Below are 25,655 nucleotides of genomic sequence, written 5' to 3'. Positions count from 1 at the left end.
CTCTGAGCATGCTTTGGAGAAACAAACAGCACTTGGAGCGTTCGTTCTGCCATAACAAAATTGGCTTTGGAACGAAACACGCGCCAAACGCAAAAGCACACACACACGCACACATTATTTAGTAGAAGCGAAGTGCAGTGGAGTAGCTATTGGCTCTATTGAAGCAGAGCAGTATTTCCGTTTAGCACACACACACACTTGCGCCATGCTACAAATCAGCAAGTCAGCGGTTATGCTCCACACCAATTTGAACGCCGCCTAAACGGAGCGCACCGCAAGCTTGGCGCGATCGCGATCGCGATCAACAAGTGTGCTCGTGCTTTTCCGTGGCGTTCAGCAGACGGCCGTTTGATTCAGTTCGTTTAGTTTCTCACGAGCGGTCTTTTGGTTAAAACGTTGCTTTCTTGTCGGGCGGATGGTGGCGCATGCGCACTTCACTTCACCACTGATCCATTTGGAATTTCTATAAAGAGAAGAAAAACAAAAACAAAGAATAATAATAATCGACTAGTTTGTGCCATTCATAAATCTTTATTAATAAACGAAATTGAAAACGAATGCATTTGTGCACTAACATACATACATATGTACATACATACAAACATACTTGCGATATAAATATCTACGACTTTAATGTGATTGTGTTCAGTAGAGAATCCAGAGCCAAAGAGTTAATTAACCGAGTTGACAAAGTCTATATCTAAGAACATTGAAAGAAGCTGACTTTTTCTAATTTTTTTTGAAATACGATTTTAGTATTTGCGTTTTGGAAACAACCAACCAACAGCTGTTAATGCTGCCTACGCTGCCAGCGAAAAGTTGCGGCTCACCTGGTGGGTGGCAGTGTAAAAACGAAAGGTGGAGAGCGAATCAACAGCAAATACTGGTTAGAATTGAAAACATTCGCGCATATGTGCATAAGAGTGCACACCTAACTGCAAACAAACACGCACACATACACATGTAGCAAGCATGTGCATCTAATTCAAGACGTTTAACAAAACGAGAGGCGCTTTTTGAAAAACTGGTAGCGAAAACTAGAATTTCTGTGACAATTTTTCATGTGCAAAAACGCACATTCACACATCTGCGTACATAAGTGAATGTGAAGAAAATATACAAAATCGATTTGGTTTCAAGTAAAGTGTAATTAACAAATCGCAGCGCCTTTGCAGAAAAGTATCGCGCGCGCGCGTGTGTGTGTGTGAGCAACTTAGAACGTCACAAGCGCAGTTAATGCAACGAGCAAACAAAACATTCCCTCATACATACATGTGTATGCACTTAAAAAGCGAGCGTGTGCGCGTCAAAGTGAAAATATTTGTATTGAAACGCGAGTCGACGCGGCTTTGTGCGCCAACTTGCAGCATTTGCACTTCCGCTCCACGCGACGCCGCTGCGCCAGAAGAACAGCCAGCCGCGACGCCCACCTGTTGGCCGATCAGTGGCATTAGTTTACCTGCTTAACACATACAGCCGACTTACAGACGCAGTGCGCCCTCATACGCACACATTCACACGTTTTTGAAGGCGAGCGAAGGTTGGTCCGCCGTTTATTGGCGCGGTAAGTATTTACACAAGTATAGCTGCATAAATAGTTATGTGCGAGTACACAATCGTATTTGATTCGAATATCTAGGCAGAAATTAGAAAAATATTCAGTTATCACGCTTAATTGAATTTTGCCAAGTGCTAAGTTATCTGATCAGCTGAGAAAATGTGAAAAAGGCGGCGTGCAAATATTTATGGATCGCTTAATGTTAGGCTAGGCGCTGGCAATTGCTTTTGCAAATATGAAAACGTGATACAGGGTGCGCCGAAAGCAAGTTCACACTTCGTGTAGTGTTATTGTTCGAAAAAAAAAAAAAAATTAATTGTGTGTGTACTACATTACTGTTACAAAATATCAATTAAAATTGTGTATAGTAGTCAAAAAGTGAAAAAGACGCAAAAAGACTTCAATATTCTAAAATTGGTGCGCTTTGCTCATCGAAAGCAAAATTTACGTTTTTGTGAAAATCGACATCCAGGGAAATTTTCGACAGGGTTTCAAAACTCAAACGTGGTTGTGACATTCGAGCATTAGCAAAGTTCGAATACAACTCGTATTGAATGTATTTAGCACCGTTTTGCTTGTAATGCTTATTATACGCTAAACGGGGTATATTAAGTTTGCCATGAAGTTTGTAACACCCAGAAGGCAACTTCGGACACGGCGGAAAATATAAGGTATATGCATAAATGATCAGCGTGACGAGCTGAATTGATTTAGCTATGTCCATCTGTCTGTGTATACATGAACTAATCCCTAAATTTTTGCGATTTTACTCAAAAATTTTGCATAAACCATTTTCTCCTCAAGAAGCTGCTTATTTGCCGGTATTGGACTACTATTCCACGTAGCTGTCATACAAATTGAACGAACGGAACCAAGTTCTTGTGCGGAAAACTTTTCTATCTGATAGGATATCTTCACAAAACTTGGCAGGTATTAATATTCACAACATTACCACAATATCTAAAAAATACGATATAAAAAACGATTATATCATAGTTTTTACTCGTTTTAAATTTTAACCCTTTATACAGTTATTTTTTGAAAACTTTCCTTTATATAATGATTCCTGTTTTTAAACTTCAAATAAAAATCATACCTGACGTCCTTGAGAAAATTCATTGAGTAGCGGAAGCATGCTATTGCCAACCGTTCTTCAGTAAACTCGATTTCTACATATTTTTGTTACACATAACCTTTATCTTATTAGAAATCCGTCTGCAATATTATTTAAAAATATAGAAAATCTTTATTCGTTAAAATATGCTTCACAACTTTTGAATAGCTGATCTACTAATAATAATAAATAATTTTTAACGGTCTGGTAGCTTGCTGAAAATATTTAAAACAACAAAGTTTAATATTTGAGCTTACTTCTATTTATTCCTTAGTCAAAGCGCTGAGGAAGAGTGGGACTTAGGATCAAACGAACACTATTAAAGAAATTAAGATGATTCCAAACCTGTTTGTATATATATTAGGGTGGGTAGAAAAAATATATTCCTGCACACCTCTACGAAAAGCTTACCAAGTATGAGCTCTTTATTGTAACGGGAAAAAGAGTAACTTTCCTACCAATTGCAATTGCAATTTAAAATGATATTTTTGCATTGAATTAAAAAATTTATAAGGAAAAATTTTCCTCGGGTAAAAACAGCCTTTTTCGACATTTGTTTTCTCATAAAAAAAATTAAATATTTTACTAAAACAAAATACACATGTTACAAACATTCACAAGAAATTCTGAAATTTCTGGAAAAAAAATATTTTAAACTTCGCTATTGCGATGCCATTTATGTGACCCCTCCGAAAAAAGATGAAAATATCGTAAAATTTTGTAGAGCATTCAATTTTCTTTAACATCTATGCAGGAAACGAGTAGTAGTAGTTGGAAGCGAGATACAAATTTTTCTATCTGATAATAAGAAAAATAATAGAAAACTGTAAGACGGAGAACCCTCCCCGCTACAATAATATGTACTCATAATTGGAGAAATTTTCGTAGACGTGTAAGAAGCTATTATTCAGAGCACTAAGCGAAAAAAAATCGTATGGTTTTTTAACCCACCCTAATGTATATGAAGAAGTATTAACATACATATGTATTTAAATATTTACTTAAGTGCAAAAAAATATGTTTAAGCTCCAGAAGACGCGCACCGCACACACACCCCAAACATTTGAGTGCCCATTAAGTGGCATATGAAGCTCTAATAATCTACTTATCTACATACATTCATACATATATATGTACACATGTATATACAACATATCTATCCCCATTAAGTAGCCAAATCATTCGGCAGATAAAACGTTCAAAATCAAACACTCAAGTGCGCCTGTGAAATTAAGTGTATTGATTACTTAAATACAATTATACACTCATGATACAACGCATGCACTTCATAAGCAATCGGCAAACATTTTTGTTATCGCTGTGACTACATACATAAGTACAATATGAACATAAAGAGGTGGATCTGCTTGTGTTTAGGTAAATGTTTACTACTTTCAATGGACGAAAGAACGTTTGGCAAAGATAAAAGCAGCCAACGGTCATGATTAGAGGCAAGCGAAATAAAGTAAATATGGTAATGCACGAGAGAGGAAGCTGCTCTTTGATTTGAAGCAAGTGGAGTCAACAAACAAACGTAGGCAATCCAAGATTTAAGGGATTTCTGCGGCAATTTTGAAGAGACCACCAAGCAGATAGATAAGAAGAACAGATTGACGCTGCAGATATGAGTGGAGAGACCTAATAAAAAACGAAATGATAGGAGAGCTGGCGAAAGGGATGTGTATATGTATGTGTGTATATTTAGTGCTTTAATCTAAGTATGAAAACTGGAACACTTGAGCTAGTCATGTATTTGATTAAGCGCAGCGATAAGACTCTGCTTCGACTTTCATTTATAAATATTTTAGTATCGAACGATTAAAAGCGTTAAACGCAGCGTAATCGAATGATAACCCAAAAACGGTCGATCTCTATGTATACATATATTCCATCTAAATGTAAAAATGTATGCATGTGCATATTCCTCCAATATGATATTTGAAATATTTGTATTGCCAACCGTTGCAACGCAGCCGAAATCTCGTTTTCGAGCATGCATTCGCTTTGCTCTTAATTCAGTGAATATTTTCGACACAGAACACAGAAGAAGGCAAACAAGCGCATAAATTAACCAAAGCCACAATTTTTTGCTGCCACCGAGCGATAAAAACAAACGAAAAAGCATACTAAACGAGTGAATAATCAAATAAAAATACAAATCGCCGAAAATATTTTCTAATGTTCGCGCGTTGTTAAGCTAGACGCTAAAAAAATAGGAGAAGTTAACACGAAAGTCAACAGGAATTCTTAGAATGTGTCTTTGATGCTTTTGCCGCCGGCATAAATCAGCTTGCAATGCTTTCCAAAGCCAACAACAACAACAACAAGCGGTAAGCTCGGCAAACATAACTTTGCAAAGCACAAACACCGCAAAACTACTCACACGCACACATTTTTATGCATTAATGAGCAGCGGGTACCTGCTGAAGGATACGCTACCACGCTGCCATAAGCAACAACAACAGTAAACGGCTTTATCAGAAATTAATAAGAACTTCTTTGATCTCACTATTTCCTTTTTGGCTCACCTTCGCGTAATTAATGTCAGTTGTTGGCTTTTGTACATACATATATACAAACACACATACACATACGTGCGCATAATCCACGCAACGCCTTATTTCAGCGCGTAAATTCCGTTTTTTGGCACATTCATTTGAATTTCGAATTTGAAATTTGAAAATGTTTGAAAACGCCAAGTGGCGGCCGCAGCGCCGTTTCTTTCACTCCTCAAATGGCCGCGACAGGCACTCTTTATCGAATCAATCGATCGCATGTAGGCCCAGAAACAGTTAAAAGCTGCCAAAACTGTCTAATTCGAGCCATATATAATGTGACAGCGACAACAACAAGAAACACACTCTTTGTTGGCCAACACTCAACGGACCGTTTCCACATTGTAAACGCATTGTTGTTGCTGCTGCTGCTACTTACATATGCACACATACACACACACACACAGCCCTCAAAGTCACTTGCCAAATATGGTGGAGCGGCTTTGATGTTTTTGTTGTGTTTCACTTTACGCTTTGGTTGTTGTTGCTTGTAGATGTCGTGTTTGTTTGTCAGCGAAACTTTCTGCTTTTGTCAATTTGCCGATTTTAAAAAGGAAATACATGTTTTGCGAAAAGCGCCTGCACAAGGCAGATCATCCATCAGTGTGTCTCTAAGCGTCTAAGTATCTAAGTGTTCATGTGTATTTGTGTGGTTGAAAGTGTTGCGGAATTAATATTAAATTTCTTTGTTTCTCTATCATCGATTTATGTAAGTGTGTGTGTGTAGTGTTTAGGCAAATGATTCCGCATCAATGTTGCAATCAAACGTCAAGAAAACAGACAAATCATACAGTCAGCCACGAAAGTCAGCGCACCTGCGATAAAAAAATCAACGCTTTCAATTCAATAACGCTTATATTATAAACCTTTCTCGATTTCCATAATTGTCTTTTTAAGGCGTTATTACTTTCGAAAGAAATTACATTAAATGAGTGCTTTTGATTCTCTATTACAAATACAAACCTTTTGAGGGGTGAAAAATTCTATCGTAATACTCTTCCCAAATCACTTCACTTCGCTTTAAAAAAAATTCAAGTCACGAAAATTTACCTTATATTAGAGAATCGACATTCTGTATATTAATAATATGAGGTTTAAATCTAGATATAGACCAATTCCATTCTAATTCAGCGCTAGATCACATAATCTTCAAGAAAAATGCAGGTGGAAAACAGAAATCATTATGTGGGGTGTTTGGGTGCAGAAAAATGGCAACCCGTCCAATAATTTCAACATTGCTCAGGTATACTTGAAAAGATAATGGGTTGTCAAAAAAGTCTTGCGGTATTTTTATTGAATTTTTTGTTTTTTATTGAAATTGAAATGAATTTTTGATGACTCATGCCCAGCTCTTGACCGATGCTACGGCTGCTACTATGCCGGTCTCTTTCGACCAATTCAGCGATTTTATCGCAATTTTCGAGACAGGCCTTCCGGAGCGTGGCGCATCTTCGACCACCTCTACACCAGAACGAAAACGTGGAAACCATCGTTGTGCGGTGGAAATGGAAACTGTGTCGGGTCCATAAACTGCAGAGATTTTATTGGCCGCTTGAGATGCATCGTAGTAGTACTGTAAAATATGCCGTATTTTCTCTTTATTTTGCTCCATGTTTGCGACGCTATAACTCACGAACGACTTAAAAGAAACGACAATCAATCAAATACATGTTAGCGCGTGAAATGAGCTTTCCGAAAAGGTATAGCATGACCCGATGCGACGAATAAAACTAGAACTACGCGCTTTCAGCGCCAACTAGCGGAAATACCGCAAGACTTTTTTGACAACCTTTTATTTTCAATGATATTCTTCAAAAGGTTTGTTAAAAAAGCAAAATTTTTATATCAGTATATGGAGAGTTGGATAAAGTACCGAGCCGATTTTATCTATTTTTGCCAATATCACAAAATATTGTATTAACATGCCTCACACTAATAAAATGTTCCGCGGGTTTCATTAAGGTACCTCACATACCCTCACAAATCTATATTGAGTAAAGTCAGTCGGATGTTCGAAAGTTAGGTTTGGTTGACCAGTTTTGGTCCATTGCGATACCAGATGGAGTTCAGTTACTAGGTCTAATAGAAGTAGTCATCCTTTAAGATGCCTGCGCTTGACGCTAATATTAACAGACTCTGCGGCATCACTATCAATACCTCCTCCAGTGTATCATACCGTGGGGTCCCCAGATGCTTACAGCGTAGTCTTGCCAATGCGGGGCAAGTGCACAAGATATGCTCCATTGTTTCCCTGGTGTCCCGCTCTAGACATTTCCTGGAGTCTTCTCGATATGTCGGTCTTATCTTGCGGGCGTGTGTCGCCACCAGACAGTGGCCAGTTAGTATTCCCATCATATTCCTAAAGTCTCTTCTAACGAGTGCCAACCAGAATTTTATGTACTTCCGATCTGCCGTCTTGCACATGACTTTTGCATTTTTGCAACCAACTCGTTCCATCGGGTTTTGATTTTCTTTACCATGCATCTGTTGAGATCGTCCTATAGATAATGCATGGGTTTCCCAATGTTTATCACGTTTTCGGATGTTAACCATACACCATTCTTGGCAATCGCGTCCACTATTTCATTGTTATCGATGCCTTTGTGGCTTGGAACCCAGTAGAAGTGAAGTTGCATGCTTCTGGCAATACTTTCCCTTGCCGCCCTGCTTCCCAAGACACTTCTGGCCGATATGCGATACGAGGTTACCGCCTTGATTGCTACTTGGCTGTTCACGTAGATGTCGCCTGCAGGTGCTTTAGTGCCCAGTTCCGCGGTTTTCGCAATAGCAAAGACTTGGCCTTGGAAAATACTGCTGTTGTCCAGCAACTTAAACAGCTGACTTAGACGGTATATCCCACACCAACTCCATCGTGTATTTTCGAGCCATCCGAAAATAAGTTTATGGTGTTGCACGTAGCTAACATACCTTTACGCCAGCCATCTTTTTCTATGTTTACTTTAAACCTTCTTTCCCATGTTCGAAAATCGGGATGTTAGTTATATGGGGGATGGGTCAAGTGGTCCAAAAACGCTCATCTACGAAATCGCCCTCGGCTCTTCTAAGAAACACGGCTCGGCTCTTAATTTTTACTTAAGTTACAGCTTGCAGGGTCTTTCTTGTCACCCTGTTCTTTTAAATACATACATATATCCCTATATCTATCTCGATACTCTTAAATAGAAGTTAAATCTTCACTTATATTTTTAAAACGAATATTGTCCCTTTCGCGGTTAATCAATCAAAATTGAGTCTAAATTTAAACTTGCACCTAAAATACTTTGATTATTATCGTAAACAAAAGGAAAAAAATATTTGCGCATATTATTGTTGTTATTTCTGTCGAAGGCTCCACATTTGATTTGCATGTGTTTATACTCTGAGGTTGGCATTTTGAAATGTGCACATACAGAGAGTAATAAATGAGTGATCGTGCCATCTAGTACAGCATAGCACTTAGTTCACAAACAGACAATTAGTTAGTATGCAAATCAGCGCCTGAACAATTCATTCAAGACTTTATTTGTTGTACAACAATAAATGCGGCAAATAAATTACGCTATTATACGAGTCGAGTTTAAAGAGACGAGGCAAAGTTAAGTGCGGTATGAACACGCACACATATGAATATAAACATGTATGTATGTAAGTGTGTGTGTAATTTTGTATCAATATTCCATAACAATAATTGCAGCGGCGGCAGCGGCGGCAACGGGGCTACACGAACACGAACGAAGAAGCGGCGCATTGCGGCAATCATAACAGAACAACAACAACCTTTAAAGTGAATGCACTTGAACAAACAAATTGGAATGCAAATTAGTAGGTTTTCGAAAGAAGAAACCGTTACATTCTTACGCCATCGATTATGAGGACTGGCAATGGAGAAAATATAACAAAATTCTTGTTTCACTACTTTTTTCTTCAAGTGTATTCTTTTACATTTACATGTAGGAATTGTAGAACGCTTTTGAGCATAAAATAAATGCCCACTGAGCTGGGCTCGCTTACCTATGTACGTGTTGAAATGCTCAAATTGTCCGAACCGCAGCGCAAAACAATCAAGCCTCGTAAGACAGAAGAAGGCAAAAGTGGCAATGAATTGAGTAAAAAAAGATTTTGTTTTGAAAAGAAGAATTAAAATATAATTCGCACTCACACACACACTTGCACCACACAAGCTGAAGCACAGTGGGTGTTAATGTGATTGCTGATTGCACGCTTGTTGCTGGCGTTGTTGTTGCCGCTGCTGCTGCCTAAACCCACACAAAATGCGCCACCGACACAGCTTCTTAACCAGCGCTCGAAAGTGCCAACAGACAGACAAATTTTGCAAACAGGAAAAATAGTAGCGTATGAAGCCTACAACAATAAAAACGTAGAAACCCGCAAATAAATGAAACCAGCAGCTCAATAAAATAATAATAAAATTAATAGCGCTTACGTACTTATATCTACTTGTACATAGATATGCAAGTACACGTTTACAAGTTTCACATACACACACACACATACACATCCATGCATGCATATGCTGGTGTTTACTTGCCGTTCACGTTGAATGCAGAGTCTGGGTGCTCATCAAATCACCATAAATCAGTTAATTTAAATTTTGATTTCGCATTCGGGAGCGTGTAACGCGCTTACCATTCTTCCTAAATTAATATTGATGCTTTGTGAACACAACTTGCTATATGTATGTATGTATAGGGTGATACATTTCGAGGTTCCCTACTTTTCTTTTAAGAAAAAAACACAGAAACTTCAAGTTTAATGGGGAATGTTTATTAGCATTCGAAGGAACATTCTTGGGCAATTATTTTTTGAAGATTTTCCCTTTCAAATAATGGCCGCGGCTACGTCTCAGATGATTCAGCCCAAAGCGTGAAATAGCCCGTTCACTGAAGTGAATAAATTCATTGATTGATGCGATGTGTGGAAAGTGGCATCCTCTTGTTGAAACCAAATGGCGCCGAGATCACGAGCTTCAATTTCATGCATCAAATAGCCGGCTTTGATGGCCAATAATTCCTCCGGCCCACAAACCACACCAAACCGTTGTTTTTTTTCTAGAGAAATGGCAGCTCATCAGGTTGCTTTTTATGGGTTTACATACCCATTGAGCCAGAAATGTCCCTATCGCTGAACAAAATTTGACACGAAACCATCGGATCTTCTTGGAACTTTTCAAGAGCCCGTAGAGCGAAGCGATGTCGCTTGGGAAGGCCGTGCCGCTTCAGTTCTTGCACAAACTGTATTTTGGGCGCTTTCAATTTAAGATCTCGAAGCAAAATGCGACAAGACTCTCGACGCTCTTCGTGTACACTCTTGCCTATGGCTGCAAGATTTTCTCACTGCGTGCTGGACGTGGTCTATTTAATGGAATAATATCCGATATTGAATGCGGAGTCTCAAGATGGGCGATGATGCTGCGAATAGTACGCTCAGTAGGCCGATTTTGTTGACCATAAGTTATAAGTATATACATATGTATGTATTTACTTGTAGGTATATGAAATAATGACTCTCATACTTTTGTTATATGTCTGATCGAGCTCGTCTTCTTCTCTTACTTGTCCAAAGCCCCATATATCAAATTAATTCTATTGCTTGCCGAGGAGTCCCTGCTGATTGAAAACTGAGATTGAACTTAAGTCCTAAAGGCAGTAAGTAATGCGCATGTCGGCTTTATGGAAGTTTCTAGCTAGTCTATTTACCGATATGTGTATGAAAATGAACGAATTGTCTAAATTAGAGTTCTTGGCATTATCCTGGAATAACCGAATAGCGTATTATTCGAAAAAAAATATTCGGATTGCGGTACCCGGTTAGTCATAAACCGTCGACTATTCGATTAACCGCTCATTTTTGATTATGTGCCTCTTAAAGGTCTCTTGTATCTGGACCATTTAATAGAACTTTACAAGTATTTTACGACAGCAAAATCGGACAGCGGACAGCTTCTCTTTAGCCATCCAGTGTTTTCCGCGTATATTTATATTAAATGTACATAAATTTGAGAAGATTCTCCGAAATTTTAAAGATGATTCGGCAAAGAGTTTCGGAAATATGAGCATATTTGTAAGAATTTTTTAACGTAGATTAATTGGATCCCAAAACTTTAAGAACGCGAAATGCTGTTTTCAGAGCCACTGAGGAACATACCAAAACGACTGAATCACTTGACTTGAAATTTTCATATGACCTTCTGCGATATATTTAACAGCTAACTAACAAAGGGATAAGTTTTTTGATAATAATTTCGATTTTTCAGCCATTCTGAAGGGTATATTTAAAAAAAAAATCAATTTCAAAATCGCCAAAAAACGCCAAAAAACGAAAAAAAGATTTTATCTACCCCTCGATCAATACCCGTATTCATCAATCGTAATAATATTTTTTTTTGATTCTGAAATAATTTTAAGTAGAAAAATCTTCTTCAAAAATTTTCAGAATAATTCGATATTTTTTTTTTCAATCAAAACCCTCCGCCCTAGTACAAAATTGTATAAATGTTTACTGCTTCAATGTTTTTAATTAGAAAATAATTGTTTGTTACGACGAAGGCAACACCTCACCGAACCCCAAACCGAACAGAATTGAGTTCCCACACAGATGAGTCGAGGGAATTAACGTCTGTAGGCGCTGAGAACAAACCGAAAATCAATAAAATTAATAACAACAATTCGGAGCACTCGGTCACTGCCAGCAGAGCCACAATAGTCCGAAATCAATCATCGGTGTACACTTTTGCGTGTCATTTATTGACTTTGAGGCACACGTTTCCAGCTGCCACTTGGCCGTACGCGTTGTTGTTTTTGCTTTGTGCTCGTATGTGGGTATGTTCTTAAGCCATGTTTGTTACACTTGTATTTTTGTTGCTCTGTTGTAAAATATATACCGTTTATGTGTACGCGTATGTAGTGTGCACTTGCGTTCATGTGGAAAGCCTTGCCATTTTTGGCAACCTGCTCCGGTCCAACAGCCACAACTCGCTCAGCTGGTGGCAACTGCCATTCAGCCGCGCATAGGAAGCATTTCTGCTTTGTTAGTTACAATCCCTTCGATGCGCCTTGCCGCGCTTCACCTTGCGCAACAAATCCATATTTGAGTCGAACACATTTTGCTAAATTGCTAGAAACGCTCGCAGCTCGCGGCTCAGCAGCTTTTTGTTATTGACGTTGTAAACGCTTGTCGTTAACACGTTGTGCACCACACGGCTGATTTATGTTGGCAGTATGTACGTATGTATGTGTGAATGTGTGTAAATGCGTTGTAATTAAAACAAAATCATTGATGAGCAAAATGAAAAATTTTACAACATTATTTCAACTGACATACACACACAAACATACATGTTAAGGTAATTATTTCCTAAAATATGCGTCCATTTGTCGTACGTACATATGTGTGTGTATGTTCGTGTAAATATTTGTGCAGCCTGTTGAATTCTGTTTATTAACGATTTGCTTGTCAATTGTTGTAGCTGCTCGTCATTTGCGGCATTTCCGGTTCTATGGCGCTTTTAAGGAGGATCTCCACAGGTGTTAGTTTTGCTCGCGGCATTATTTCTGTAACCAGTTTCTAAGTTATACTTAATTCCATGGAAATCGCTTTAATGGTTGGCTTGCACAGTTTGCTTTCGAAATAATGAATTGATTTAACTAATGAAGACTACTAAGTACATATGCTGAAGCTAAAATTAAAATTACTTTATTATTTAGCCAAATGGTTACAGGAAAGAATTCAATCTCTTTTAACTATTGATAATTGACTTAACTAAAATTTCAAAAAATTAAAAAAAATAATTTATTTATTTCATTTATGGGGATACTATAATGTTTTTTGAAAAATTTTCAACTAATTTAAAAAACAAAAATTTTGGGAAAATTAAAATGTTCTGATTTTTAAAAACATTGAAATCCTTTTATTTTTAGTTAAGGGACACCCCTAGTGTGACTAGGTTTTGGAGTAAAAAGAAATCATTAAACAATTGTTTTAAAGCTTTAAAGGTATTTTCATACATATTTAAAGGGGTTACATGGGTTTCCTTGGGTAAAAAAACAGCCTTTTTCAATAATTTTCTTTTCATATAAAAAAGGAAATATTTTATTAAAATTTTCTATTATTACAAACATACACTATTAACAAAGAAATTCTGAAATTTTTGGAAAAAAATATTTGAAACTCGGACATTGCAACGCCATTTCCGGTGACCCCTCGGAAAAGAGATGCGTCCGCCTTATCAGGACAACTCCTTACAGAAACATTTAAAGTAAACAAATATTTGTTTTAGAGAAAACCTTAACTTAGAACTTGGACGAAGTAAAAAGCTGAAAATTAGATTTTTGGAGGACATTTTTACAAAAAAGAGAAAATTTCGCGTCATTTCTTTTTCAAATAGTTGTAAACGAAAAAAAATCCTTCTTCCAAGTCTTTAAGAATTATATCTCAAAGACTAGTGTAAGATTTCATTAAGACCGGTTGCGTAGTTCTCGCGAAATCTTTTGCCAACCGACTTCAAAAACACAGTTTCCAGAAAAACGCGTTTAAAGACGGCGCATTTAGCCTAGTTCGACTCGAGCGCACAAGTTCTCAAGGGTGTATCTCCGAAACTATTACTCAGATCAACTAGAAATTTTAGGACAATATTTTAGAGGTATTGTAGGATTTAGTAAGACAGTAATAAAAATTCGACTTTTTGAAACCCTTAAACACATGAAACCCTTTAAGAACTCACAGTAAAAATTTTCAAGAAAATATTACAAATTTTTGGTTTGGTACAAAAATGGTTCTCCAAAGCAGTGGTACCGGTCTTTTCGTCGATGAAATCTAAAACCAAAAAAACAAAAAAAAACAAATTTAAAAATTTTTGTGTTGAGAAAAACGCGTTTGAAGAAAAATTGATAAAGCTGATTGAACTGAGTGGCAATATTTTAGAAGGATGTAACTCAAAAACTATTGGAGATATAGATTTTAGTATATTATTTTTAAAGGTATAAGATTTCGAAATTTGAATGAAATTTTTTTTTTAATAACACGCTTGATATGGCTCCTAAGGGGTACTATGAATTCATGAAACGATTTTTGCAACATAATTAAACGATTTGAGCATTTAAAATTTCATTTCAATACTCTTATTGGTTCCCAAACTCACCCTTTTTTTCAAATATTACAGTTAGCTTATCTATTTCTAAGTAAATAAGGTATTTTCAAAGGCTAAAATCTGAAAAAGGCTTAAAAGCTTTTGAAAAACAAAGAAACTTTTTTACATTCTTGAAGACAGTTACTAATTTAAGTGGTATGAATGTGTGTAAGTATATTAAACATTTTTTTAACTACCCTTTGTTTACTCCCATTACAAATTTAACTGAACTTCTGGCGCTTTTGATTTGTCCCCGCTTACAATTAATGTCAGTTTAAACGCCAAACGAGATTATCTATTACCGACAAAACGGAATAGGTCTCACTCGCTTAAAAAGCCCGTGTAAAAGCCAAATAAACAAATTGCCAAGAGTTGAAACAAACAAATCACTCAAAATAAATAATTACAAATTGGGCTTAGGAAACAACAAAACAGCAAAACAACAAAAAATAAACTGAGCCGTCATAAACAATTTATATTAACTTTCCGGCACTTTGCATTAGACCTTTGCTGATTATATATGTATATACATACATATATAATATACTGCTGTGAATTATAGCTGTCAATTTGTCAGCAGATTTTTTAGGCAATTCGGCGCTTACTTGTTGTTATTATTATGTTGTTACTGCTTTCCGCAGGGTGTAGCATTTATGGAGGCAAGGTGGGAATAGAAATATATAAACAAATAAATTACGAAATAAAAAATATCAAAAAATTAAGAGACGATTTAAAAGCCGAGCCTTAGATTAAACGCGATAATGAGAGATTAAATATATACATACATATGTACATGTGAGTATACTTGTATATATATGCCACTTACCATTTCTATTTCTAAGTAGTAAATCCTTCAAGCAACAAATCCAGAAGTAACAATCGAATTTTGTGAATGGTAATGTGTTGTTGCCATTGGCGTAGTTCAGCGAATCACGAGATAGCGACTGCGCTGGCTTGGTTCTTGTTGTTGTTGTAAATGGTACCTAATCCCCGTTGGGATGGAAAAAATTAGATAAGTTATCGTCGTCATTTATTTGTAATCCAACGATAAGCCCAAGAAAGATGCTGTTTCGACGGGGTATGTGCAAAGGAAGAGGGGTGTCAGATAAATAGGGTTAGTGGGGAATGCAAAGAGAGAATGCGGAGACTCTTGCACTCTGGATAAGTAAGAGTTTAACTTACTACAGTTTCCAGAACGAAGGAGTCACCCTCGTTTCTCTTGGCAACTCGAGCTCTTCATCTACAATGAGCAGTGATTTGGCTCCAAGTACGTCATTCACTGTGAGGGAGTCGGTGAAGGTGTTGATGGATCCACTGTGGATGGCGGTTAGTGCTTGTCGGAAGTTAGTTGCGTCCGAAGTCTGGTCGGCGTATTGTTTTATGTCATCGACGTAGTTGAGAAACGACCTCTTGATGCTCCTAGGAAGCGGTTCCGCTCCAAACAGATGACTGCAGGGATGATTTCTGCGAAACAACCCCAGCAGGAACTGCTAGGAGAGGAGTTCATCATGATCTTTAATTGGGTGCATACAGGCCTCACTATGCGTTCGATAGGAAACATCAAGAGGCATCCTATTATAGTTCGGAGTGCAGTATTCTGACAAGTCTGGAGCTTCCTTGTCTGCGTTTCACTGCATCCAGGCGACCACCATGACCGGAATTGACCCGGACTTTATCAGCCAAGGGCTGTTATTTCGGAGATCTAAGCCCGTTTAGATCGGTAAGTCATGTTGTTCGGTTGAAGAGAACACCCCAGCTTTGTAGGCTTACGATTCAGTGCCCGCCGGTGGAAGCAAAGGAAGATGAAGGAGGAAGACCTCCACTCCGTTGAAAAGACCAGGTAGAGAAGGACCAGCAGTTGGTTTTTAGAATTGGCGCCAAATATCACAAAAAAGAAATGACTGGCGCGCTGTTGTTAACTCGGCTATAACCGCGTTAGCGGTGTCTACGCCAGCAAAGAATAAGAAGAATGTGTTGTTTACTTTCTTAATAGTTGCATTAACAACAAATATTTTTTTGTTTTTGCTCAAGGCGCCGATATTCAGCCAATTACACCTGTGAAACGGCTAATTTTGTGGTTTAGCTATGTGCGTGTTTATTCTAAAATGAAACGAGTGCGTGTAACCACAAGGGCGCGAATGTTTTGTAATATTTAACTCCACTTCATTGTTTTATTTTCTAAGCAAAAAAGAAGGAGCAACAACAACAACGCCAAATTACAACCTTCGCACTTTATCGCTTTGGCCACGGTCTTTACCCACTCGCACTGTCCGGGTAGTCTTCGGTTTGCGAAATGAGCAATTGTTTTTTGTTTTGTTTTTGGCATTTAATTTGTGGTTTTTCGACATGTTCATCAAACTTTAATAAAACGGTTTGCATTGTTAGCTTCTTTATTTTATTACCCATTTGTTTGGGGTCTATAGTTTTATTGCCCCATACTTTAAACTTGAACATGAAAGAGCGAGAAAAATTAATTACTTTAAATATATGCACACACATACACATACATGCATATTTGAAAACATATCCCAGTGGGCAAATGTAATAGGAATTCATAACCAGAAATGCCATAAGCAAGAGGTTGGCTGAAAACATACTAAATACTTGAGGCTGGTGACTATCTAGATGATATAGATTCACAAATACTTTGGTCTATCATAATATGAAAAGGACTTTCCGTAAAAAAATTTATAATTAATTATAAATAAATATCTGACGCTTTCAAGATTTTATTTATTGGTTTGCTTAAGGGACTATATCCACTTGCATGTCGGAAAAAATTGAATTTATTATATAAAATCTTATTTCTTCAACAAAAACCTGTCAAATATATCTAAGAATGCCTCCTGGCCTTGCCGTCGCTCATGACTAATTCCAGACAACTGCAAGAAGGCACTGAGCTCACTAGAAGACAAGCTTCACCTAGACTTGATCTGGGTTCCCGGCCACAGGAACATTTTCGGCATCGAAAAAGCGGACGAGCAGAAACTTTTTTAAACGAATCCGAGGTAGAGTTAATACCATGCCCGCTAGGTTCGATCAAGAGAGACCTCAATATACAATTTCAACAGTTAGCAACTATTAGGTGGAAAAGTACAACAAAATGCAATAATAACTAAACAAATATGGCCAAAATATGACAAGAGGAGGACTAACGACTTATTAAATTATTATTATTATTTTATTTGCTACAAAAAAGATCCCAGGTCAAAACCGCTATCATTAATACTTCTCGAGATATTCGGCTTTTTAAGTAAGTCTTTATAGAATTTTCATAGATGGTATGTAATAAAAAATCAATCTATATATGTAAATATATACATATCCATACAGCCTTACTTAAAAAGCCGAATATCTGGAAAAGTATTAATGATAGCGATTTTGACCTTGGAAATAAAATTTCCTACAAGTTTGTAATGTACATTTCTTCTATAGCTCTTGTCATTTACGAGATATATACAAAAAAATGGGAGTATCGTGGAAAAATCAGGTTTAGAGCCCCGTACTACCTCGCCGGTGTAAGTTTCGACTTTGTCGCAATAGGCACTTTTGTAGAGTGTTCAATTTTGAGGAATAAGCGTCTAAAGTCAAAGCGATGCCATAAAATGCCTCTGAGCTATAGAAATTTAAAGATAAAAAATCTCTATTGTCGTGTATTTTCAATGGGAAATTTTTACATGCCTTGGTCCAGTCCTTAATGTTAATATTAAGGGCTCAAATTTTCAGAGAATTTTTTTAGGGTATTTCCAAGGAAATTTCATGATGGGATGGAAAAAATTTTTAGGTAAAAAAAACACCATAATGTGTATACATTTACTATATAGTGTTAGAGAGATGGCCATAGAACTTGATTCTCCTGCTGGTCCGTTCGAATGATTTTGGGGAATATTTTGGATATGAAACAGGTTCTTAACCACCGTATTTACCAGATTTGGCTACGAGGGATTTTTTCTTGTTTCCCAAACAGAAATTTTCTCGCCGTGAAACCCGTTTTCAGTCGATCGAAGAGATAAAACAAAATTCGCAAAAGATCTGAAGGCCATTCCAAAAAGTACTTACGAAAAGTGTTTCGAGGATTGGAGAAATCGTTGGCAAACACTAATTCAAATCGTTTTCTGCGGCAATTTTTCTCAGAACTACCTCATAATACTTTTTTTAAACGAATTACTCACGGTTTCACTACTGGGAATTGTTTTAAATACATATACATATGTATGTATATATATAATATTTTTAGATTTGCATATTTTATGTTTTTGAGAGGTTTATGACTCTTCAACATTTATTTCTAGTGCAACCTTAAACTGATGCAAATTAATCGCAAAAACTTTAAAAACATTGATTAAATACTCAATACTGAACTAATTAATTTAGCGTGTCAAGCGATAAAATAGTTTCTGAGTAATTTGTTTTCGCTGAATTTTGTTTATTCGGCGCAAATTCGCAAAGAAACTTTTCGATGAGTTGACTTTAAGCTTTAAGTGCTTATTACAATTATGCCTACACTTTGGACAAGTTTTGAGAGTGTGAATGCTGTTGTTGTTGGCGCATAATTAGTAATCGGGGATTTTCGGCACTTTAAAATGCGAGCGAGCACCATTAAGATTAGACAATTTAATGAGTCAAAGCTGTAAAAGTTGTCAAATATTATGTATCATATACATAAATACATACTTATATGTATGTACGTGTAATTTTGTTACTGGAACATTACTTTATACTTGTATACAACGTTTTTTATTTTTTTTACACATCTGTACATATTATTCGAAATACATACAATACATCTTTGTATGTACATACTTATATGTATGTCCAAATAAGCTCATCACCAAATGCAACACTGCAAGTGCAAGTGCATATATCCACACGAATACCGGAAGCAACAATTCAATTTAACTTCTATTTACAAACACGCACACACATACATGCATAACTTTAAGTGGAAATCCGACATCGACATACATACATTCACATATATGTACATATATAATAGCGGTAAAAAATGGGACGACCAATGAGGGCAAACACGGAAGACCCAAATTTGTGTGTCACTTTAACCAATAGAGTCTATGTAAATCCTCCACAAAATCGGGGGAATCGAATTCAATTTGCAATGGCCATAAATAAAAGAGTACTTGAACCACAACACAGCATTCCATTGTCTCTATTTTCTTTTCCAGCGCGTCGAAATTTAGTAAACAAAATGCGCATAGAAGCCGATATGGCATAGGCAGTCGGTGGGCATTAGTTATGATGGAGGCAATGCGGTTAAGGAGAATCACAGCGACATTTCATTAATGGAGTCAAAAGTAGCAAGTTACGAGCCGAACGAACCCTGCACGTAGCCAAAGCAAAGTCAGCGCGGTAGACACACAATTCTGGCAGACAACGCCAAAGCTCAGCAGAAAGGCAGAGAGACACAATTCAATTAAAATCAATTTGAATGGCAAACAAATTTATGGCTTGGACGAGCAAGTGATCAATTAGAAGTGGAGATATTAGATGGTACAAACACACGCACATATAGCATGTTTGTGGCTCCCTGCCCTAGAAGGGCTAAGATTATATTTTTAGCAAGGCAGATCATATGTGTTGGTTTTAGATATTGACGTGCATGTACTGAATGCATAAGCTCGTATTTTGAAAATATAGGCGTCTAAAGGTTCAAAAAGATAGTTTTTAAAAAATCGTGGTGTTACATAAACGGCCTCGAAAGTCGTAGCTGAATATAGAAACAAATGTAGTCATCACCGATCTATTTTGGGGGTAATTTAAGAACTTTTTAAAATAAGTTTTTCACTTAACAGCTCAGTGCAAATGAGGTCCGGGCTTGTATTATATTTATAATATTAATGGTCTACTCGTACCACTTCTCTAGAACTCGAATAGGGTTTGAGTTTTCGTTCAGTTAAGTTTTAGCTCAAAGTGTAAAATGGCCGATCACAAATCTCGATTGTTTAGTTTCCTCACGTCTACTCTAATTTTGCCTACAACTTAAGGACGCACTTCACTAAAACGCAAAATATTGGCTAGTCGAAAAAGTCTTTTCGTATTTCTAGTCAAACTTCAACTTATTTTTGTATATTTATAATGAACTTTAATGAACCAAATATGTACCATTTTGCTCGACCACTTTTTGCCATTTTTCCGCTAGAGACATACTTCCATCAGTGTAAAATTTATCGGGTTTCTCGGCAAGGAACAGCGACAAGTAATTTTCACAGGCTTCTTTTGAAGCCAACTTTACTCCATTAAGGGAGTTTTGTATTGACTGAAACAAATGGTAATTCGATGGTGCAAGGTTAGGGCTACATGGTATATGCATCAAAACTTCCCAGCCAAGCTCACCCAGTTTTTGCCGAGTCATCAATGATGTGTGTGATCTAGCTTTGTCCTGATGGAAGACGAAGTCCTTTCTGTCGATCAGTTCTGACCATTTTTTTCGGTTGCTTGCTTTAATATCTTCAATTGTTGACAGTCGTTCGACCAGGCTGGAGCAGCTCATAGTGGATGATTCCTTTCCAATCCTAGCAAACACTCAGCGTAACCTTTCGAGGCGTTGATCCTGGCTTTGCGATCATTTTTTGAGCTTCACCACGCTTGGACCATGATCTTTTTCGAACATTATTGTCGTATTTGATCCACTTTTCGTCTCCTGTTACCAGTCGCTTCAGAAATGGTTCAATTTCATTTCGTTTCAGCGAAGAATCGCGGATGTTAATTCGGTCCATTAAATTTTTCACAAACAATTCATGTGGTACGCAAACATCGAGCTTCTTTTTGTAGCCAAGCTTTATTAAATGGTTCAAAATTGATGATGAATGTTAAGTTCCTTGGCTCCATGGCTGCTTAAGTGACGTTCCTGGTTAATCTTTTTCATAATTTTATCGACTTTTCCAACGATAGGTCGAACAGAGCGATGTGTATCTTTCACATCGAAATTTCCAGAACGGAGCGAGCGAACCATTTTTGTGCTACACGAACTGATGCAGCATTGTCTCCCAAAACTTTACAAATTTCATTGGTGGTTTGTGTGGCATTCTTCCCTTTTTTATAAAAAAAAATTTCAGAATATAGCGAATTTCATTCATTTTTGAACAGCTGTAACTTTTTTTCAACTTCCCCGAATTTAATTTGTTTTTGGTTAAATGAAGCTTAAAATCTCACCTTTCCAACACTATATGGTATGACACAATTTGATTGGTAACACTGGAGATATACGACTGCAACAACATCTATTGACAAAATACGAAAAGACTTTTTCGACTACCCAATATATTGGTTATATCTGATAGCGAGAGCTTGAAATTTTATACATACTTATGTACATATATGTAATATGATGTAGTGAATCGGGAGCAATAAAAAACTAAATTTTGATTTTTTGATTTGCATTTTGGGTAAAGTTTTATATTTTCGAAAATCGCTACAATATTACAAGCGTAGTTTTTATTATAATAATTAAAAAGTTCCCTGCGCAATTTCTTGCTAAACATTTAATTTGCTCGGTTAAGAAGAGCGTCAATTGAAAAACGTCAACTGGAAGGTTATAAATTCATCAACAAGTTTGACGTACAATTGAATTAATTAAAATTTCCAGCAATTTGTCATGAATTTGCCTGCCCATTTGATACAAAATATGTTTACGTACCATTACGTATGTATGTAAGTGTATGCGTGTATGTTTGTAAATAGAAAACTTTACAATTACAGAAGAAATATTGCCTCCTTGGCCTCCACTTGACCATAACTTGTGCCACCAAGAACTCCTACAACTCAAGCAATGAAATTAATGAAATAAAGAATTCTAAAGACCCAAATGTCCAACAATTGATTGCCATTTAAAAGTAGGAATTTAAAGTTTTTTGCCAATTTCCAATTGCTTATTATTCATACTTCAATTGTTCTAAAGTACGAATATGTGTGTGGAATGACCTCAATGAGTTATTGACTGACGCCTTGTTTGCCTAAGCCAAAATATGCTTACAAACACACACACACACAAACATGCAATTTTCGCTGAATTTTCTTTGAATGGAAACAATGTGCGATGCGTGAAGGTAATACGGAGAAAAGGTCGTCCCCAAAAAAGGGGAAACGTTGCGCATGCGTCACACAACACCAGTGTGACACACCATCGCATACGTCTACATACATACATGCACACGCTCAATTTCAATCACAGCGTAAGCAAAATTGATGTGAACGTCATTGCAGCGCATTAACGTCAAAACAAACGACAAATTATATACAAAAAATGTGACAACACAAACAACAACGCACATTTGTACCTGTCTCCAAACCTACACATGCGAATGGTAAAGCATTGCAGTAGAGTTTATTTATCAGTACAAGGTGCGCTCCTACTACGTCTTCAAAAATTAACGCACGTCCGCGGATATCCGCAGCTCTGCCAGCTCAGCCACAACCACAAAGCAACAACAACAACAACGGACTAACAATACTCAGTTCGATCGTTTAACTGCCTCAATCTAAAAGTTATGCGCCGCTGATTGACTTCATCGCCACTAAATCGTCATCTCGGCGCAACGCGCACAGCCATCTTCAACTTTTCGGTGAGCTAACGGTTACTGCTATAACACATAAACGTTGCTGTCCAAAACGTAAAACCAAATGTACCCAGCGTACGTTTCCATACTGCCATTCCATATTCGGCGCTTTGCAACTGTTTCTCTTTAGCCTTTTGTGCGTGTTTTATGGGTTCCTGCCTTTGTTCTTAGTAAGCTAATTGTGGCATGCGTCCCAAATACTCATTGGTTTAGGCATATCGTGGACAGTTGTTCGAAATGAGGTTTGTTGTGGTATTTACATAGAACAAATTCTAATAATAATACTGTTATTATGTTTTTGTACGTTTTGAGTGTGGCTTCCTCCAGCCGTCAAATGTTGGTGTGTTTATGTAAATAGCGCGCTAATTTCCTTTTTTGCGAATTGAAGGGAGAAATGGCATACCATATGAAATTCGACCCAATTCTTTGCTTTGAAATAACAAAGTTGCTTGCGAAATCTAAATAATTAGAAACAGTTTTCATGTATGCCTTAAGAGTTGCCAGATTATACCGATATGTGACAACGAAATTTTCAACTAGCAGACAAGGTCAGTAAAAGAAAAAGAGAGAGCCATCATAAATCGAGTCCGTTCCTTCTCCTATTTTCGGTATACGCAGAAGCGGATATACAATCGGAAGTTTACCACTGCCCGCCTTAGGTTATTTGTATTAGTAAATTAGGTTCGAGTTTAGCTCCTGTAGTTTGGTACTACAGACCGTTAATTACGAAGGACACAACAAACTTAATTGTTACTAGCTAGCTTTAAGTCTCCTTAACTCATGAAATCTCAATAATTCAGCAACCTAAAGCATAGATCACTAAGAGATATTACTTACACATGGAAATTAGAATGAAAACAAGTAAGGAAGAGCTAAGTTCGGATATAACCTAACATTTCATACTTTCGCAACTAGCAAGGATGAAAGCCAGAGAAGTACCTTCAGGTCTGTTAGTTATATGTATGGGTCTAGGGCGAGTTTTTATCCGACTTTATTTATTCTAAGCACAAATATACACCGTTATAAAAGAACGCGCTCTCTCAATTTCATCAAGATAACTTATATATTGGCCGATATATGCGGTATAAAGTCACCCGGAAGTTCGAAAGTCTGGGCCACGCCCACTTTTTCAAGCCTTTTTTGATGCTCTGTGCCAAATTAGAGTTTTATGTCTTAATTTAGTGCTTAGTTATGACACTTTTTTTATCGAAAGGACGCTAATACCAAGTTTCATCAAGAGATCTCAAGTTTTACTCAAGTTACAACATGCGCGAACGGACGAACAGTCACCCGGATTTCGACTCGTCTCGTCATCCTGATATACATATATGTATATACATATAACCCTATATCTATATCGATCAGTTTTAGGTGATACATACAACCGTTAGGTGATCCGATATCGGCATTCCCGATAACGCAGCTTCTTGGTAAGAAAAGGATGGGTGCGAAATTTCAGAACGACATCTAAAAAACTATGGGTCTAATTGGTACATATGCAGATAGACGGACATGGCTAAATCGACTCAACTCGTCAGGTTGAGTATAAGTATATGTATGCACTTTGTAGAGTCTCTGACGTTTCCTTCTGGGTGTTACAAACTTCATGGCAAACTTAATATGCTCTGTTCAGGGTATAATTTGTATAGGATCTGTCTGCCTTTACTTTAGCGTACATAAATGTTTCAGTTAAATAAAAAAGACTCAAAGCACAAAAAGAATACCGAATTCTCGGAAAATACGCTAGAATGATGTCCGAAAAAGAACTGATTTCTCAAATTAGCAGACTTTGATGAATTCTCGATTAAGCTGGATCTGCCCACCGTCGAAACTTTTTCCCTACTCAGCAAAATTAATTTTCCAGAAATATTCTTTTGTTGTGCTACAAGCTCCTTGACTTGTTGAACTTCTTATCCATACACCGTTATTACGTTTACTCAGAATCGCCAGGTATTTGCCATGTAAAACAATATTTATACCTATAGGTACTTACATAGATTGGCAAAGTGGTACGATAAATCAAAATCGATGAAAATGCACTTCGCTGCGCACTCGCATACCAGAAATTAACACAGACATTGATTTACGATGCTTCGAAGCCGCGTCGTTGCAACACACACCCGCACCGTGGCCACGAACATTATATATGCATATGCGTGTGTATGTGTGTGTTCAATGCCGATTTGCTGCCATAAGTCAAGCAGACAATTGGATTGTTGCAATTGCAATCGCGATCGCATACGAAGTTAATGAAGCATAATCAAAGGGTACCGATCTGCTGATCGTAGGCAACAACAAATGCACAGAACACTATAACTGCAGGACATAATCGCGCGAATTAATTGAAAGATCGTGAATGGCAGATCGGGCGCAAAAACTTGGTCATGCAACACAACGATGAAGCAATCCGTTCGTTGCCACACAGGCAAAAACCGCAACACTCTTGTGGCAACCTGTGAGGTTCACATGGCCATCTTGCAAGTGACTCGGCCGCCACTGCATACATATGAGTGTGCATAGTCTTGTAAGCTCCGTGGCATTTTTTCGCATTGGTAGAAGGGAGTTGAGTGCGAGTGCCAGCGCGATAAGCTCAATCAACGGCAAATGTCATAATTCGCTGTGAGCCAGCGAGTGCTAATTTTGACGCTTCAGCAGCTTCCTACTTACCATTTTGGCGCTATTTATTGCTATTAATTTTCGGTTTTGTGCT

General features: G+C 37.3%; 1 protein-coding gene across 1 annotated transcript in view; it reads left to right on the top strand.

Annotated features, from left to right (window-relative positions):
• The first annotated feature begins 393 nt into the window (after window positions 1-393).
• The window catches only part of LOC120776831 (formin-J), a 77,381-nt gene continuing 52,119 nt past the window's right edge, over window positions 394-25,655 (top strand). The window contains exon 1 of the mRNA XM_040107852.1: window positions 394-1,564. The gene's annotated coding sequence lies outside the window, so the exon portion shown is untranslated. The remainder of the gene's footprint in view (window positions 1,565-25,655) is intronic.

This window comes from Bactrocera tryoni, chromosome 5 (genome assembly GCF_016617805.1).
Source record: "Bactrocera tryoni isolate S06 chromosome 5, CSIRO_BtryS06_freeze2, whole genome shotgun sequence".
Lineage (NCBI taxonomy): Eukaryota > Metazoa > Arthropoda > Insecta > Diptera > Tephritidae > Bactrocera > Bactrocera tryoni.
Note: the sequence above shows the minus strand (reverse complement) of the source record. Positions and strands in the feature narration are given on the sequence as shown.